The sequence below is a fragment of the Anas platyrhynchos genome, chromosome 3 (genome assembly GCF_047663525.1).
Source record: "Anas platyrhynchos isolate ZD024472 breed Pekin duck chromosome 3, IASCAAS_PekinDuck_T2T, whole genome shotgun sequence".
NCBI classification, from domain to species: domain Eukaryota; kingdom Metazoa; phylum Chordata; class Aves; order Anseriformes; family Anatidae; genus Anas; species Anas platyrhynchos.
In genome coordinates, this window is record NC_092589.1 from 101,781,621 (window position 1) to 101,802,057 (window position 20,437).

General features: G+C 41.1%; 1 protein-coding gene across 18 annotated transcripts in view; it reads right to left on the reverse strand.

The window, feature by feature from the left end:
* The window catches only part of MYT1L (myelin transcription factor 1 like), a 331,525-nt gene extending 319,375 nt beyond the window's left edge, over positions 1 to 12,150 (reverse strand). For 6 of the 18 annotated variants that reach the window (XM_021267544.4, XM_072036417.1, XM_072036414.1 and 3 more), the window contains exon 1: positions 2,679 to 3,264. The gene's annotated coding sequence lies outside the window, so the exon portion shown is untranslated. The other 12 variants (XM_021267546.4, XM_021267543.4, XM_072036418.1 and 9 more) reach the window with 7 other exon arrangements.
* Between the last annotated feature and the right edge of the window lie 8,287 nt (positions 12,151 to 20,437).

Sequence of the window (20,437 nt, forward strand, 5' to 3'; positions counted from 1 at the left end):
TTCTAAAGAGATAATCTTTGTCAACAGCCTACAAAAGCTTTGATTTGTTCTCCTTGTGACTTTTTAATCTAGGGTGTATGGAGATAATGCTATTTTGTCAGCACCCATTTTAATTTCATAGAAATCTGACTGCATTTCTGTTTAAACCATTATTGATAATCTTATTAGAATTGTTAATGACTCCTATTATGAGAAAGAAAAGATCACTAAGTAATGTACAGCCATAAAGTTTTCTTGTACTATACTATCAAAAACTTCACGTCTTTATTGAAAGTTGATCAACATGATGCAAACATCTATCAAGTTCAGGCAATATTAAATTCAGTATTTCCATAAGGATAGTTTTCAGTATTGCATATGTATTAAATATCAAAATACTTTTCCACCTCTGAATCTCTCAATAAAACAATTACTGTGCTCGGAGTTTATCAAGAAATAGGTTTTATCACAGAGAACTTTGTTTTATAAATGAGCTTGTACTATTCGTTTTAAAATGAAATGCCCATGCTGATTTCCTATGGAAATGCTGATGGATGTGAATTATATTTTCATTCTTTTCAAGTCTACATAAAGCCTGACTTATACAGAAGAACAGTTTTCAAAACAGTACATTTTCTTGACATTCATATGGCAAAGTTTCTATGCCTAGCTAATAAATCCTCGTATAACCATTTGCATTTATGTGCAATCAAAATAGTCTTTGCATATCTTATTCATCATCTCAACATAAAAAATGAACAAAAAATTAAAAGAAAATGAAAGACCTTCAGAAATGGTCCTTAACAAATCTGGAGAAAAAATATACCTTTGAATACACTGAATTAGGTCCTCTTCTTTCTTAATTGTCTTTGTCTCCAAACACACACAATTCTATAATATGTAAGATACAAGACTGTAGACTAAAACAACAGTCATACTTTGAACTAAGAATTACTATGATAAAACCAATGTCTTTTTTTAAAAAATGTGGGTATATAAGTGGGTATTTAAATCTAAAACAAAGAAACCATTTCAAATATTTAATATTTAACTATTGCCCTTGTTGGTTGAAATAATGGGGTGGGAAAAAATAATAATAAAAAAAATAAATAAATTACATCTCCAGAAAGTTCAGACTGCAAAATACATGCAAAATTGAATCTTACTCTGGTTTGTTTAAAATGTGCTGAATTCTGTATTCACTCACTGTGACCATTTACTATTCTCTTTGTTTCACTTGACAAATCCCTGTAATATTTTTTTTAAGTCATTACTTCTCCCCCCACCCCAGGAAAAAATCTACTTTATTGTATAGTCTCACATCACTCTGTATTTCTAATGTTAGGAATGTTATGTTGCCACCTAAATTGTTTTTAAATGTGACATATTGCAAACAAGTATATACATATACATTCACCAGACAACATCACAGCAACCAAGTTTAACCTTATCATTACAAACTTGAAGAACCTTGAGAAATCAGAAGTACCTGCTAACTGTCTACAAAGGGTTAACGGCTTATTCCAAGATTTTTTGTTGTTGTTGTTTGCAGAGTGACATGACAAAGACTTTTATCTGTTTGCTAATTTTTGAAAATAAACTCTTATGCGAATCTGAAATGTTGAATAAATAAAATAAAAATAAATAAATAAATAAACAGGAGAAGAGAGGTAAATAGAGGTAAAAATGAAATATTGTTTGGAGCTATATACTGTTGTCCTCCAAAACAACATAATTAAAGGTACAAAAACCCCACAACTCTAAAATGAAAGGCAATCAGTCTTTTCTAAAATAGTAAAAAAACCTACATAAAGACAATAAAAGGATAATCATTTCTACTTAACCCCAACCTTAACTGCAGTTTCAAAATTAGGTCAGTTAAAATGAAAATCACCATTTTAAAGGAGATTAAGAATCATTAAAATTGGGTAAAAATATTCCTTAAGGACTATACAGAAAAAAAAACAAATGTTTCTAAATGTTAAAGCACCTCATATTTTACATACAGCATCTGAATTATATAAGAAATGCCTATCAATGGATGCTCTGTTCGAGAAGTGGGATTCCAGTCTGACTCAGTGTTATCATCTGGCAAAATATATGTATTTCAAATATAGCTTGTTTATATTCTTTTGTTTTCTCCTTTCAATAAGGAAGCCTTCATAAGGACACATATATATTAGAGATATCTGGAGTGGAGAGACTCACTTGTAATTTGTCGATCAATAACTTCAGTTTTTAGAATTACTGGTGAGTTTGTGTTAAATAAGCATTTTTCCCCCCTTTTCAGCCACGAAAATACATAGCACATCAACCAAAACTAATCACATCAGGGTTTTCATTGAAACAGTAGCTTTTAATTTTACAGATCTACCCACATTGTTCTGGAAAATAGGAAGCAGAATTCTGAAATTTCCAGCAGTCATTCTTAAAACAACAACCACTGAGGGCTCGATCCTGTTTTCGCTGGAAGCAATGTCAAACTCCCCGCAGACTTCAGTGAGAGCAGGATCGGGCCCTGAGCTGCTCAGCTTCCTCCAGCTCTATGCACAGGAGGACGTGTTGAGGAGCTGGGGTGGGAGAAGTACAAAACCCGTCTATTCTTTTCTTAACTGCCCAAAGAGTTGAACTTTCCATCACTTTGTGAACAACAACAAAGTGCCCTACAAGCAACAACAGTGACAAAAGGACATATTTACCTTGAGGGAATTGCAAAGAGAAAGCCGTAGAATTGCAAAACAAAGTAGTCCAAATGAATTAGCTACGCATGCAGTCCAAACGTACACCTTCAAGTAGGCCACAGTGTGTCAAGCAGTCGTCTCAGCACCAGCCACCCTGCCTTCCATCTTACGAGATTCACCCAGAAAACTGACAAACCTGCTCGACGACAACAAAACTCTCCTAATGCTTTTGAACGCCCACCATTTGTTCTCCATTCATCCAATCAACTTTCCACTGCACATCTTCTCCTGCAACTGAGGCTCAGAGGCAGGATCCCTTCTCATCTGTATGCTAATTATTTTGCCACATGGACAAAAGTAATAATGCCTTCAGACAGGAAACCGACGGGCCTGAAGTCGAAGACAAGAAATTAATAAGTTGCCACCACCGAGCGCCGAAAAGAGGGGCACGCGTGCGGCTCTGCGCCTGCTGGATCAGCTGGAACCTCCATTTAAGAACAGCAGAGCGGCGGCGGAGGGCTGGAAGAAGCCGGGGCAGCGCGGCAGGCAGCGAGCACCGCTTCCCTTAGAGACCACATCCCTGCGGCAGAACGGCCTCGGCAGCGGATCGCCGACTTACCCTGCCTCCGCCCGCATCCTCTAGGCAGCGCGCCGCGCATCCATCTTCCCGCTCCCGATGCGCGCCCCGAGTTGCGCGCCGCGGCCGCGCACGCCCAGCCCCCGGCGGGAGGCGGGCAGGGATGGGGTCGGGGTCGGGGACGGTCTCTGCGGCCCCCCCCACTCCACCCGGTGCCACCCCAAGCCGGGCTCCCCGGCGGGCCCGACCTCCAGTCGATCTCCGCCTCGCCGGGGAGGGGGCAAAGCTAAAAATACAGCCCTGGCGCTGCTGCCGGCGTAAAATGGTGTCTCCGCTACGGAACGGTTCCCCCCCCGCGCCTCATCACCCTTCCCCCCCCCTCCTCCGAAATCATTCGGCCTCCGTCTGTATCTTTGACAGAAAATAAGGACTTAAAATAGGCATTGCCTTGCCTCTGGGGTGCCTCTCCAGGGTTCACAAGAGTTAATTCAGCCGGATCGCTGAGAGCCTCGCTTATTTTACCTGCTCACCCCGTGTTCTGCCTTTTGAAACAAAAGAAGTGAACTGTCCCCAGATGACAAGATTAGCCTTCCACCATTAGCAACTTGCGCAAGCTAAACTTTGGGTGATCAACAGACCAAACGTAAACAAGGGCTCGCACACAAAAAGGGCCAGATTTTTGCGTACTTCTCCGCAGCGTTTCCTTCCCTCCCCTCCTTCCCCCCCCCCCCCCCCCCCCAGCAATTTGACGTGAATTTTGCGGCTCATGTTGCCTCCGCTTAGCCGCGGCCGGTGTTCCCAAATGTCGGGGCCGTGTCCCGCAGACAATAAGCGGGGGGAGAGAGGCACCTCACTGCCTCGCAGCGCCGCTGCGGGGGCTGCCCGCCGCTGTGCGCCCGCCCCCGGGCAGCCGGATCCCCCTTCGACGGGAGCGGCTCGCCAGCGGCTCGCCTCTTCTTTTTTAACCCCGTCCCCGAAATGTCATTTCGGTAGAAGCGTGAGAGGCTGTGAGCTCTAGGCGGGGGCAGCGGCACCCCCACGGGTTGGCACGCCGGCAGGGAGGGGAGGAAGGGAGCGGGGGGAGGGGGAGAGGAAGGAAGGGGGATGCTCGGAGCCCCCGCGGAGCCGTGCCCGCTGTCTACCCCGGGCAGCGCGGTGCCTCCCTCCGGGGAGCCCCCGGCGCTACTGCCCTCAGCATCCATCCTTGCGGGCCGGCTGCCTGCCTCCCGGGAAGGGCCCTGGGCAGCGCACGCACACACACACATGTGCCCCCACCCCTCCGTCGCCCCCCTCCCCGCACACACACGCGCGCCTGCCGGTGTCGTTGCCCTCCTTACTGCCATTGTGCTGCTGCAGCCCCCTCCTCCCTGCAGCGCTTCCTCCCTCCCTCCATCCCTCCCTTCCTCCATCCCTCCCTCCCTCTCTCAACCCTCCCTCCATCCCTCCATCCCTCCCAGCCACGGCTCGCCCTGCGCGGGGGCGCTCGGTGTGGGCAGCCCCGCCGCTGCAAGGGCACCGCGGGCACAGCCCCGCTGGCCGCGGCTGAGGCGGGGGGGACTGCCCCGCCAGTCACCAGGAACACCCTCGGGCAGCCCTCGGAGGTAATCCCTGCCGACCCCGAGCCCGCTGCCTGACGTGTGGAGGCCAGACATGTCGGTTACTACAGAGGTTACAATTCCCTTCCCATCTAGCCTCGCCAGAAATCACACTGCAGTCTGAAGTGATCAGCCTCCACCGCACCGGCCCTTCACAGCCCGAGCCATCACAGCAGCCCCAGAGCCGCGCTCTGATGGCAGGAGAGGGGCTTTTTCGGGAAAGTTTGTCAAAGGGAATCAGAGGAGAGCCAACCTGCTGGGGAAGGGACTAACAATAGCAGAGACCTCACGACTTCCACGTTTTTCGTGAAAAACGCAGTGTTTCCCTCAGAAAGCAAAAAAAGGACTTACGTGTACCTTCCCCCGCCCCCCATCTCCACCTCGTTCTTTTTTTTTTCTCTCTCCTTTTTTTTTTTTTTTTTTTCCCTGTTAATTTTTCTCTGTCATCTCTGATTACATCTCCCCGTCCTCGCAGGACTCCCCCGAGGCCGAGGCGCAGAGGCCCAGGAGCAGCGCCCGGCTGGGCCGCAGGTGCTGGCAGGGAGAGCGGAAAAGGCTGCGCAGAGCAGGGCTGCAAGGAGAAAAGCCTCCTCGTCGTACCGGGGAAACGGAGCTACCATGTTTGGTTTCTAGCGAGTGCATGTCATTTTGTTCTATTTCATCCATATCAACGCAGGCTGAGAAGCAGGTGCACACCTGGTGGTCGAAGGGCCCCTTTGTATGTGTATAGGGGTATCTGTACCCCTATAGATGAACCTTATTATTTACTAACATACAATTTACCTCAGTATCTTTGAATAACTGTATTCTTGTTTCAAAAATCAAGGATTGTCTTCTCCCTCATGAGCAAACTACCTTATATTACATGCTGGCTAGCCTTAATAGGATTGTGAAGATGACTGTGTGGCATGCATATCATGACAGGTGTTTTCAAACTTTTTAAATGGCTTTGAGGTGGTTTAGCTGGGGAAAAAAAATCATAATGTTGTCCACCTTCGGGATGACACAAAGAAACAGCCAGATGCTTGTCTCACTGAAGACAAGAACAATACTTGCCTTAAATGGGGCAGAATGTATATAAACCTTGTGTTGGTGATAGAGACTTAAAGGGGGGAGGGGGGGGTGTATAAATTAGAAACATTTGCAAAAAGATCAGTGTGAAAAATAATTTTGGGAGACTGGTGATTCATTGGCCTAATTATCCTCCATAAGACATTAGGGTATGGGTTTAATGTTGTGGGATGGATTCTCCCTCCCCCAGTCTGTGTCTCGTCAACGCGCATTATCCATGGGGAAAAGGAGATGCAGGTCATGTTTAAGCAGTGTTAATGAGAGCACAGTATTTTTCCTGAAGGTTAAGTTAGCCAGGTTAGCAAATTTCACATAAAGTATGCTTGAAAAGCCTTCATTTTCTTTTACTTTCTCACTGGTAGCAGTTTCTAACGAGACTTGGAACATTAGACAAACACAGAAAGCATAATTCAAGCATCAGACGAACCCACTACTGTCAATAAGGGAGTACAATTTCAGCTTGACAGGAGTATTACAAGAATATACCCGCTAACGAGCAGCCTTAATTGGCCTGCATATTGTGGCTGTCACTGTTAAAACCTGTTCCTATACAGTCCTATTTTATACATCCTTTAAACGTATAGTTCTGTAAAGCAGTTAAAGAGACAATACTTTAGTCACCGGGCTTTTGATTTGGGCTGAGAAAGAAAAGGGAAGAAAGGGAAATGAAAAGGAAATTGGAAATCTTATTAAGAATATGGTATCAGTAACTGAAAAACTACATGAAAGACAAATGTATAGTAAAGCAAGCAACAGCCTTTTTCAGTTTTAGTGCACTTTGTCAGTTTTTGATGCAAGTATTATTTATCCATAAATTTCAGTGTCTGCAGAGGATTCACTGACATTAACTATACTTAAATCTTTTAAAATGTATTGTGTTCTTTAATAGATCCCACCTTTTCCTCAGCAAGACACTTTGTCATGAAAAGTGTTCTTAATTCAGGGATTTGCAGGAGTTCACTGCATGTCCTGGCAAATCCTTCATACAATAGAGTTTAATGTGTGGCTTCAGTTTCCAGTACAGGGTCATGCTCATAAAGAATACAAATGAAAGAGAAGATGTTGTTGGGGGGGGGGGGGGGGGAAGAAAAAGTTACTGCGCATGTGCAGTTGGCAGTTATTAAATGATAACAATGTAACTTCTAGTTAATAAAAGTCAAAATACCAAAAAAGGCAGAGCAGATCATGCCCTAATGCTGTGTAAAGTGCCTTACTTTGAAGAAGTTATTCCTATTCTGATTTAAAACTGTCTAACCTACAAACTTGAATATTAAATACTGCTGCAACTGAAGACTGCAAAAGTCATTTATATGTATAACGAAACCTTAAAAAGATCTCCCAGATCAAGTTTTGATCAATAAAATGCTTACTATTTTCCAACTCTAGAAAAAATTTGCAGTGCAGATAGAGGAAAGACCTCAGGCACAACAGTGCTGGTAGTGCAAATAGTGCAAATGTAGTTTTGAGGTGGTAAGCTAGACGCATTGTTTACTTGTGCCAAAAGAAGAGAACTGAAAGGATTTAGCTAACCGAGCACTTTTTTTTTTTTTTTTTTTTTTTTTCTAAGAAGAATAAGTGGGGCTAAATATGGCAACAAGCTGTAGTGTCCCTCACGTTTTGAGAGTTAAATTGCATGGCTGCAAGGGAGTAGCATTTCAACTACGCTGCCCGTGGATCTGTCTGAGAAAGAAAAATAAATAAATAATTAAAAAAAAAAAAAAGAGAGAGAGAGAGAGAGAGAGAGAGAAAACAAAGACTGGAAAGCAGAGCCATGTTCACCCCGCCCGGTTAGGGGGCCCCGGAGCCGCCCCCCGGCTGCCCGGCTGCCCGGCGAGCGGCGGCCGGCCGGGGCGATGGCGGCGGACAGCTCCCGGTGCTGAACCGAGCGGGGGGCGCCCGGGAAACACCGCGGCCAAACGGGAGGAGGTGGCGAGCGAGCAGCACTGCCCGCAGAACAATGGCAGCCAGCTCCAAATCCCGCTCTAATCACATTAATGAGATTAATCAGTGAATTAGCGGCAGTCAAATGTCAGGGTGGCGGGGAGGAATCCAACCAAGCTTGGTAATTAACTTTTGGGGGGCAGGGGGAGAGAACTGGCTGTGTTATCTGTTAGGCTTTTTTTTTTTTTTTTTTTTTTTTTTTTTCAGAAGTTTGCCGATTTTTTATTCGCAAGGCTTTGGGAGATGCTAACAATCCAAGTGAAGGGGGGAGGAGGGGAGAAGACGGAGACCTCAACCTTTGCATGCTAGAAGGCAGCCTGCTAATACACAGTGTCCTATTACTTCCAGCTGAAGTCCATTGAGGAAACTAGTACCATTTCAAACAATCCACCCCAACCACCAGAGCTGCACTGTGCTGAACTTTGAGTGTGAAATTAGTTTTGTAATCCAACTTCCACTGCAAACTCCAACAGGCATGATAAATGTGGCTGATGCCAAAAGCAGTATTAAATGTTATTGCTTTTAAAAAATCTGCAAGAAAGATACTCTGTCTGAAATCAGAGGGATAAGATAAAAAAAAAAAAAAAAAAAAAGTATCCTTTAAACAACTATCAGCTAGAGATTATCATGACAGGTTAATGCTAGGTCTGTTGCAGAGCATTTTCTAAAAGAAAAAAAAAATGTCTTTTTAATCAAGCAATTTAGAATAAGTTACTTATGGTAGGCAAGTCAGACACTTGGTCTCTTTCTGACCTCAATAAAAGTGAAACTTCCTTCCACCTGAAATTCAGCACCCACAACCATTTCTCTGTTGTAAGTACAAAATATGAAAAAGATTCCATTTTTTAAGAGAATTATGTAAAGAGATTGTAAATAAAACCCAAATGCATTTCTTTGCAATAAAAAAAAAAAGTGTATCTCATTTCCTATCTTTAAAAGGAGCATTGTCAACCATGCAAAACACTTATCATGTAAAAACTCTAGTTATGCACACATTAGTTCTGCAGAAAACAAATAAACGTGTATATATTTAAACCTCTTTTTGGCTACATGAAGCTGTGTAGCTTGTTCAGTACACAGAAAGCAATGGCATGCTTCTGTTCCATTAAGTTTAATCTTTTTTGGTGACAAATGAAGCAAACCTGTGTAATATCTCATCTATAAGAGGATAATAAGTAATTCTTTTTTACTAACTAATATAATTCATTTTCTGTTATACTCTTCAGTTAGTATTTAGAACTAAATTAATACTATTAGCAAATTCAAACTAAATTTACACGGACTACAGTCATACTTATCTGAGCTATTTTAAAATTGAAGTATAGACTATGATATTCTCAGAGGGTTAACTGAATTAACCATCCCTTATTTACAGAGCTGATTCTCTTTATGAAAAGGAAAAACTCTTACAGATACAAGACATTTAAAATAGAGTTCTTTAAAAATGCTACTCTTGTACGAGTGTTCCCCTTTGAAGTATAAATCCACTGTTTTCAAATGTCATTTTAGTGTAAAAACATAGTATCTAATAATCTTTTATTTAATTGTATTTGGCTATTAGGAGACTTGAGCTTTCAAATCTCTGAAGTTTTTGTCTCAGGTTCTCCATATCAAACAAGTACCGTCCAACATGCAGCAAGTTTATATAAACAACAACATGCTTAATGCATGCAACATTATGCGTTCATATTGTAAACACTCACTTTAGGATTTTTTTAAGCTATTCTACAGCCCAATATAATTTTGGCTGCACAGCAGTATTGTCAGAAGAACTTGAAAAGAGCAAACAATGGACATTTAAGTACAAGCTACAGAACGACTGCAAAAATCACAATAATCTTTCCAGTTAGCTACAAGAATCAACCCCCACCCTACATAAAACACATCCCACACCTGCACCATTAACCATTTACAAGTTAAACATAAGAAAGACATTTCAGCATGGTTAAGAAACACCCTGGCTTACTACAACTTTGAAAGGATGAGGAGTAAGAAGCATACCACAGAGACCCAGAAAAGGCTGCTTTTTTCTTCATTGAACACTGAAAAGATACCCCATGTTCCAGGGAATTCAAAAAATATATATATATTAAAATACACCCACCAACACTGAGTAAAAAAATCAGGGGGCTTCAAGAAGACTGCAGGGAAAAAGCTCTCACTCTCTTTAGTGTGCAGAAGCTTAGGGGGAAAAAAATGTCGCCCTGGCAGGAATGACAAATGCAGTAGGATAGGCTAGCAGGCCTGAGGGATCTGTTTTACTTCCACATACATCCTCTAATGCACGCACTCCCACTCATCCTCTCGAGATGCCTTTTTTTTCCTCCACTTTTTTTTTTCACCAGCTCCAAATCCCCGGCATATGACCTTCTGTTAAATAGATAAAAAAAAATTTGCTTATCAGTCATGCAAATGAGGCTGAATTCATTTTCCACAACAGATGGCCTCATAGATAATGATGATGGAAGAGAGAAAATTGAATGTCTCTCACAAGGTGGTCATGGCAACCGAGAGCAGAATAATATCAATAATAAGCTCACTGCATAATAAGGTTGTCAATCCCACAAATCAAAGTCTCCAGCTAAATCAGGTATCCCACCCCCAGCTAGTTATCAGGTAAATAGAGAAATAGAGAGCGTTCTTTTTCTTTTTAAACGAGGAGTTGTGAAAAGAAATGGTAGCTCCAGCGATTCCAGCGTGCGAGGGGAAGGAGCAGAAGAGATTTTTCTCTGCTAATTGTGTTTTATTTAATTATTTGTTGGGGGGGGGGGAGGGAGAAGACGGTGCGGGAGGACGGGATGGAGTTTGGGGTTTTTCCTTCTTTTATTTTTATTATTCCGATGGAGGTTTTATTTGTCTGGGGAGGTTTTTTTTTTTTTTTTTTTTTAATAGCAAGGCTGGTATTTTGAACGCGATCTGCTGCCGAAGCCTTGTCTCCCCTCCCTGTGTCTGATCTGGAGTGCTGCATTGATGCAATAGCAGCTCGCCTCAGGCTTCCACCTTGGCTCCCAGGGGGCCATCCCGCAAAATGAATCAGCAGCCATCCTGAGCAGACTGATTAAAATGAAAATGGCAAGGCACATGTCTGGGCGGAACTAGAGCTGAGCTGCACTGCCTGTCTGGCAAGCATGCTCAATATAGCTTTTGCTAATAATGGCTTACCGCTTTTCGTTTTTTTAAAGGTATTACCGTCGCCCCTGCCCCCACTCCCTAACCAGATAACAGTGCTGGGGGGTTTTCCCCCCTTAATAGTGTACTGCTCACAGTTATAGTTTGCCAGAATGACATACAGCGATTGTGAAAAGACACTCTTTGCAGGGATTTTCTTCGCAGATGTGCTGAAATACGAAGACAACATATTAACATGCAGCTATAAATTATTCCCAGATATTAGCTGGGAAAGAAACCTCAGAGGAAGAGGAAAGCTCAGTCACTACCATAAACATCATTTTTCCCTGTTTTTACACCTCAGCTTGCAATGGCACCTTGTGCATTATGCATCAAGAGAAAATGACTGTCAGTAAATGCAGAGCAACTTCCTGGAGCTCTCTGTGCACTACATTTGACAGACTCCGAATAGAATTTCTACCCCCCAACCACCTCCCGCAGATAACAGGGTGCACAGAGAAAGAGCAATTTAAAGCGGGCATCTCCTGCAGTCCTTCAATGAAACAGAAACATTTTGCAGACAGCTTCGGTGTGCAAAGCATAGCAGCAAGAAAACATCGAACATGCACTGGATCTGAAACCTCGGCAGACTGTTGTTATTTGAGGTGCGGGGATTGCTCTGACTGGTTTTTGTTCTTTTCTCCCCCCCCCCCCCCCCCCCCCCCCCCCCCTCCTCTCCCTTCCTCCTCTTTCTTTCTTCTTAAGGAAACAGCGCAGTGGCACATCTCTGGAAACAGCCATGTATGTGCTGTACATATGCGCAGACAACCCGATGTGCCTTCCATTAATTCCTGTTTTTAAGCCATCCTGGGATTTTTTTCCCCTGCCTTTTTCTCTCTCTCTCTAACCAAACCCCCCCCCCCCCCCCCCCCCCCGCCCCCAATCTCCTTCCGCACGCTCCAGCCCTGTTACTGCAGTGTGAACCAGAAATCAATAGGGCTGCTCTAATGGAGGTTCCAGCTGCAGTTGGCTGTGCAGACACACGCTCGCACACACACACACACAGACACTGACGTCTGTGCAGCTTTCTCAGCCGATTGGGCACCACATCGGATGTTCTGTGGAGCAAAGAATAGGAATCGTTTACAGTCTGCTAAAAAAAAAAATAAAAAAATGGTACCTTGCATTTCCCTGTCTCCAAGAGAGCCAGGCTGAGCTCGCCATACAGTCTGGCTGCAGTGCGTGAGTGAGAACACCTCTCGAGGGTATGTGCAGTCACCGCAGGGTAAAAGATGACACCCCGAGATTACCATATAAACCGCTGTGACACGGAAGCCTGCAATTCATGTGGGATATTTTTTTAAGGTTAAAAATTCATAAAAGATAAGAATGTGAACATAGGAAAACAGACATGAAAAATCAAAGTGGTTTAATTGATAGATTAATAGAGCTCTTGTGTCCTTTGATGTGTTTGCAAGTATTTCTGAGCTCTGAAGAGTATTTTAATGAAAGCTTTATTTTAAAGGCTTTGTTATAAATTGCACACTGCAAATTTAGTATTCCATTGTAAGTTGCCTGCTTGCTTCCCTTTCCTTCTATAGAAAAACATTTCATTTGTTAAAGATTAGCTTAATTTCTTATAGTCTTTAAGTAATATTTTTGTGTTAATGTGTAAATCTATTCATTACTACTAAAATATGTTTGTTTGAGTTTTTTTCCCTTTTATACAATAAAAAACAGGCTATGTCGGTTACCTGACATTGTAGCTGTTTATCTCTGAAGCAAGAAACAACCGTGTTGGTGAATGTTTTTTAAAAAAAAATCTAATTCCTTGCTCCCAAGATAAGGTATTCCTGGGATCTGCAGTACTGCAGAACACCTCCCCCACCGCCCTGTCAATGTATTTCAGCTTCAGTATATTGACAGCAACTGCCCCAGCCTGAGTCTGGCTCCAGTGAAGCATTTATATTCCTTCCACTCAGCCCTGTGTGTCTTTGCAGGGCTCAGGATGCCAACCCAGGACTAGCTCTGGAGAAATAAAGTCTGGGAAAACGAATGAATCATAAAGCCATATTGCACGACAGAGTCATATCCCAGCCTGTGTTCTACAGTTCATTCTTACGCAAGCTTATAAAAAAATGTGGTTTAAACCCTAAAAATTATGGCATATGTCAGGCTACTAAGTAATGGATCGTAAGGACACCGTCGAAAAAAAGGGGCCAGGAAGGACAGAAGTCCACCTCTTATCAACGTCAGCAATTACACCATCACAGTACCCCCTCCCCAAATATTTATCTAATCTCTGTTTTAATTATTTATACCAGTTGCTTTTTTTTTTTTTTTTTTTTTTCTGCTGTCCTTGGCAGTTTGGAGCACAAATTAACTGTTCTCTGTTTCTCTGTGTGGAGACATTCTGCCTAGGGTTTTTTCTCTTCCTCCTGTCCAACACTTATTAAATTTTAACCCCTTTTGTACTGGACAGAAAACTCAGGCTGTGCAGTTTTGTAATCACAGTCCATTTAAAACATTTATGCTTTCAAAAGATAGCAGATATATTCCCCAGCCTTGCAGCAGACTGCTTACCAGGCTGGTAAACATAGCATGATAGGAAAAAGTTAAAGCATACAATGCTACTATTTTCCTGGAATATGAAATCATAATCTGAACTCTAACCTAAATGTGTTAAAGCTAAAATGTGTTTCTTTTGTATTATTTTTAGAAAACAAGCAGTTTTCCACATAATGAATCTATTAAGGTGCTATTTCTTGGCTCACATTGTATTTACTAACAGTGAAAATGAACAGCGGCAAATGCTCAGGGAAAGAAAGCACTTATAGTGCAACTAATCCTTTCATTCTCTAATCTTTCCTATCTTCTCCTAATACTGGAATTTAGAATGCTTAGAAACACCAGCCCAAGGCATTATGATAGCCACTAAGCCTAAGCACTTACTGAGTACACATGGATTGGGTAACTACTTTTACCACCTGTAGTTGAGCAACCTTCTGATATGAACAGTTGGCTCTTGTGAAATCTCCAGTAGGAAAGGAGACTGGGCATCATGGGCTAATGGGTTAACTAAACTATTTGTAGGATTAGCCCCAAAAGATGGTGCTAACAAAGTGTTTACCAGATACTGGACATTCCAGTAGCTAAATCTATGCCTCAACATCCCTAAGTGTGTCTGAAAAACAGTCCTTGCCAGTGTATGAAGAACAGTTCCCTGATAATCTCTGATATCTTCCAACTTTGTGGCTTTTGTTAAAGCAGTAAGTTAGTATTGATCATAAAATATTCAGTAAGGGGGGTGTAAAGATCACTTTGATGAAACTCAAAAGAACATCTTGCAAATGTTGCTCCAGCACCACAAAGGGATACGGTGGAAAGTACACCTTAATAAGTGGGCTTCACCAGAAAACTCAGACAAAACAGAATCTTGGTAAGGCTCAGAGGAAAGGAAATTATTTTATTTCAAGCAGACCTTGTCTCAGGTTATACACAAGATTTTGCTCACACTGTGCTCAAGTTAGTAATTTATGCACAAATGAGGCGTAAGTTTTCTTCAGTATCAGTAAAGTGGTTGTACACTATTTTGTTCTCACAGTTATAAAGTTTTTATACTAAACCTGTCCAGTGTCTAGTCCCCATGAACCACTGAGAAAAAGAATGTGTATGTTTCCATCTATATATTCAGAAATTCCCTAAGATATTGAATAACCACTTGCTGTAGACCCCAAGCATAATTTTCTTCAATACATTGTCCAAAATGTCAACAGTCAATAACAAATGAGAGAAGAAATCACGGGAATCAAACATGCAGTGTTAGATGAAACCTTGGTGACTCCTTATAAACAGGCTAACCCACTTGGTTTCCCTGCCCAAGCATTCTTCATTTAGAGCCACACATATGAGGGAACCATTTTACTGTCTTGAGCAATATGAACATTTAATGTTATTTTGGAGAAAAAGTACCTAAAATAGTAGGCATCTTACAGATGACAGTTTCAGAATATTCATAGTGCAGCTTTCATGTGAATATGGAAGCTATACTTCTGATATATGGCAAAAGATTATGACTAAATAGTATTTTCATCAATGTTGCTAGCTTCAGATGCTCAAGATTACTGATCATGTCCTCTAAGTGTACCCACACAGGCACATAGAGTTTCAAGCAAATTCTGCCCATATTCCAAATTGGCAGAATGTGAATTGTATCTTATATTGTAGAAGGTAGTCATATATAGTCAAGTTAATAGAAGGCCTGCCAGCTAGGAGAATCGGTTGAGTGAGCTGATGACTATGTGCATGCAGGATAGACATAGTTCTAGTTATAGTAGATACTAAAACTGCAAAATACTAATAAACTTGAAGCTGAAGAAAAAGAAACTGATTATGAAAATGGGATAAAAATTGCAGTTCTGAACAATAACATGCTTTCACTTTTATTCATTTATTTATTTTTTTCCCATTGCCTTCATCAGGGAGGAGGAGCCAGCTCACAGAGCTGTTAACAAATTGAAGAAGCAAAAAGACAATAAAAACAATTAAGAAACTGTAGGGAACGAGTTATGGGAAAAGCTTAAAACCAAACACCTTAAGTTCAGATATGAACTTAAGGAAGAAAAAATACCTCAAAGATAATGGAAAATCCAAAACAATAAAAAGAGGAGGAAAAAAATGCTGAGGTAACCAAAAGGGATACTTCATATCCATATATAAGGAGACAAGTTTAGCTGAAATTATCAAATTCAGTAAATGTTAAGGAGGCCTTGAACACTCTGATAGCATTCTTGGGAGAATAGTGAAAAGAAGTAAAAGTCTTTTACAACTGGACCAAACAAAGCCCTGGAAATTATACTATAGGGAACAATCCTAAAATAGCTGGGGAGTGGTTTAAACAATGCAGTAGGTCTTTTCAGCTTGTAATTTTAATGATTCCTAGTTATTATTAATTGGTATCCCTATTTAAGTGATAGTCCCCATTGTAAAATCTTTTGATTAAATAAGAACACATAAAGGGAATTAGAAATCTCAAATGTAGAAAGGATGATAAACAAAGCCCCTTATAGAATGTTCAGAATTTTTCTAGTTTAAAAGTGAAAATAAAAAAGAAAAACCATAAACTTAGCAGAAAGTAATTTGCTTCATTATTTTGCAAATTATAAGCTTGAGGCTTTCACAGTTCTTGAAAAGCATACAGTCCAGGGTGCATGTTAAAGACATGGGAGACCATTTCACAGGCATGAACAAAACATTAGTGCAGTTTTAATTTGAAAAAGCTGTTACATGTTTGTCAGACCTGCATGTTTTACTTTTCCCAGTGATGACTTGAGCACAAAAACACATGCTTAAATTCTTTCCTGAATCTGGGACTAAGTTTCTATTGTTACTAATTCTTCACTAAGCAAATAATTCTATACCAATGAAAAGTCCTGCTGTCTATACATATACATATACATATACATATACATATACATATACATATACATATACATATACATATACATATACATAATTACTAAATTGTATTGCTGCAGTAGTTTAGAGCTTAACCAAAAACTTGAGAAGTGCTATAAAACTACAAGTGAAAAAAAAAACACGATCTAAATTTCTAAACATCTTTAAGGAAGATGACCACTTAAATACAGGATAGCTAAAGATATGTTTGTGACAGAATTCATAGACTTAACTCTGAGATTAAAATTTATTTCACTGCTTCTACTAACGTATGTTGTTCATATCACACTTTTTCAAAGACATGACTTAGGACAACAGTCCTCCATCAATAAGTACATCTTCTACAGGGTTGTGAAGAAATTAAGGGAGAAATAGACTAGAACAGGGTGGACAATAAAATGGGTATCATAGCAAAAAGGTGGCAAAGGAATCACGTAAATTATATACAGCAGGAGAGAATTCCAACAAATTGTTAGTAAGGGTTGCAGCTGAAAACAGGATTCACTTCAAGGCTAAGACATATACATGTAGGTGGTTAAAGTCCCCACTGACTGCAGTGGAAATCTAGTCAAGACAGTCAACATAGCTTGAAAGAAATCAAGCTGATCAGAAAGGATTTGCTTACTTCAGAGAAAGATGAATAGCTCTCCAGACTCCATCACGTGTTTCCTCAGTCTCATTTTCCTGCAAGAGGAACTAAGATATTGTGTACATGTACAGGACATCTAAATTAGAATAACTCAGATACAGAGCAACAGAATTACATGTAGATGCTTTAATCTTGCACAAATATTACTCTTTCCAGGTGACTCACTTTTTTAAGGAGAAACATTTACTGCTACCTGACACTGCGCTGTCTTCCAGCTGCTGCTTCAGAGGGCATAGGTTTCCTTGTAAGTCTTCCTAGAAATGTCCACCAGCCCTTAGCAATTATCTAAGAACATGTCAAAATGGCTAAGATGTCTCTACTTAGGTGACTGAATGTAGCCCACAATGATTCTCAGGTATTTTTGTACTTCTTAATTAGGAATAATAATAATAATAATAATAATAATAATAATAATAATAATAATATAAAAATGCTGAAATTTTCAGCCATGTTTTGCATATTTATTTTCCTTTGTTTCATACCTCTCTGAGATTGTTCATACAATACTTTAAAATATTTACTGTTTAATTACTAAGCCTAGTGTAAGTCTCAAAACTACTCAATATTGAAAAAATATTCAGAGGAAATATATTCAGGAAACTTTATTCAGGACACAACAGAACTCCTTCCCATTTGTAAGTATAAGAATGATTTGATCCATTAAGGTCAACACTCTCTTCTCAGTGACTTGTAATACACAATTAGGAAAGCATGAAAGGAACGGGTACTGATAATTTCCTTGACATATTTTCCACAGCTCTGGCAGTTTGTGCTGTATGTGTCCTAGACCACAGTTTGCATTGACACCGCTGTGCTCAATAGCTTGGTTGATATTCTTCAGTAAATTTAGTCCATTTATTTCTGAACCAATACAATATTTTCCTATCCTAGTGTTTTAATGCCAAAGAATTTTACAGATGATGAGGTAGTGAAATACATATATTTTTATGTTTGCTTTATTCTGATAAAGCCTTTGTGTTTGCTTTATTCTGATATCTGATAATTTCATTGGGAATCTTCATATATTGTATGTCCAGCCATTCCCAGCCCATTTTCCACACTTGTCAGGTTTCCACAGATCATCAGTAGCCTAACTCCCCTTCCATTATCTTTATGCCAAGCATAAAGACGCTTTCACTTCTGTCTATGAAAGTTTTTGCATGGAAGTTATTGTTTACCTCTGATCCATAAGGTTGTTTTTTCCAATGTATCTTTTTTTTTTGCTTTTTTTTTTTTTTTCTGATATAAAGTTAGTAAAGATGCATGCAGCAGTAAAGAATGTGATGTATTTATATGTATATATCTGGCCATATATAGGTATCTGTATATATTTGTATGCACATGCATACAGACATACATGCAATGTCAGAATATTTTATGTTTTATTTAATTCCTTAATATGACATTTAAATATTTTGTGGGGGCAGTTCTGGGCTCAGCTTTATGCAGACATACAGAAGGTCATGACTTCTTTATGATGGGATTTAGTTCCATTTAGGTTACACAAGCCAAAAACTACCATCCCCAAACCATCATCTCTTCCTAATTAAATTTATTTATCTTTAGACACTCAAGGTTTGATATGAAAATTTCACTAACTACAGGTAGCATTTTGATCATTGTTAGAGTAACTAAATGCTTTATTCCCAGGGAAACTATAAGGGGATTTAGAAGGCAGTAAGGACTAGAAAGATCTGGTCCAGATCTTTCAGATCAGGAAAAAGCCATATACATTTACAATGTCCCCGTTCTTCCCTCCTTATCCTCTCAACATGCAACTATAATCATATCTTTAAAAAGCTGAAGCTACAGAAGGAAATGATTCTCATCCTTACATGGTAAGTTTTTTAGTATGAATATTTTCCCAGAGTCTAAGGGGGCTAAAGATACCCTTCTAAGTTCCGAAATGTCAAAGAGTAGCACTCTAAATTGAAGACCTCCAAAGAGAGGTGCTGGCAACTTTTAAGAACCATCGGGATTACCTGTTGTTTTAAAATAGGCAGCCTGCATCACTCATACTTGTGTGCCAAAAGCTTCTTATACTCAGGTTGTATGAAGCCATGCATGGGAACCCCAAGCGGTGACAGAATATGAGAATGCGTGAATTGCTGTGGTGGTTTTACCCAGCTGAGCTCCACCACAAATCTCTCACTCCCCTTCCTCACAGGGAAAAAAATACGATGAATACAGCTCAAGGGTTGAGATAAGGACAGGATAAGAGACAAGGATAATTGCTGAGATCACTCAACAATTATAATCACAGGCAAAACAGACTCAGCATAGGGAGATTAGAGAAATTTATTACCTATTACTAACTAACTAGAGAAGTGAGACACAAAGAAAACAAAATAAATACACCTTCCCCCCATCCATTCTCTTCCACCTCTTTTCCCCAAGCAGCACAGGGTAATGGGGGCTGTGGTCAGTCCCTGATGTTTCGTCTCCACCACTCCTTCATGGTCACTCTCTGACCCTGCTCCACGTGGCATCCCTCCAACAGGATGTCATCCTTCCTGAACTGATCTTGCGGGGGCTTCCCACAGGTAGCAGCTCTTCAAGAACTGTTCCCACATGGCTCTGTACCATGGGGTCCATCCCCCAGGAGCAAACTGCTCCAACACGGGCCCCCCATGGGAGGCAGCTCCCCCCAGACCCCTACCCCTGTGTGGGCTTGCCTCCACAGGCTGCAGCTCTGGCCCAGGGCCTGCTCCTGCTGGGGCTCCTCTATGGGCCGCAGCCTCCTTCAGGACACCTCCACCTGCTCCACTGGGAGCTCCTCCACAGTTCACAGGGGAACTGTTGCTGTGTGCCTGGAGCACATCCTGCCCTCCTTCTGCACTGACCTTGGGGGCTACATGGCTGGTTGTCTCACATTTTTCCAACCCTCTCTTCCAGCTGCACTTGTGCAGCAGTTTTTTTTTTTTTTTAATTATTATTATTTTTTATTTTTCCCTTTCTTCAATCTTCTGTCCCAGAGGCACAAACAATATCGCTTATTGGCTTGTCTCTGGCACAAGGTGTGTCCCTTTGGAGCTGGCTGAAACTAGCCCTTATCAGACATGGGGCAGCTGCTGGATTCTTCTCACAGAGGCCACCCCTGCAGACCGCACTACCAAAAGCTTGTCATGTAAATTCACTACAGTTTTGGGATACCCAAAAGTTATATTGTGTTGATTACAAAACTGGCAACCATTGGAAGCAAAATATAACTGTATTCTCTGCTGGTAGGAGGTTGCTGTTAAGAGGTTTGCTTATGCATACATAACTGAAACAAGAAAACACAAACCTGAAATATGTTAATAACTCCACAAGAAACAGCATTTTAAGGAGACAGAAATAGCAGGCAGACATGCAAGTGGCATCAGTGACAATGTGTCAC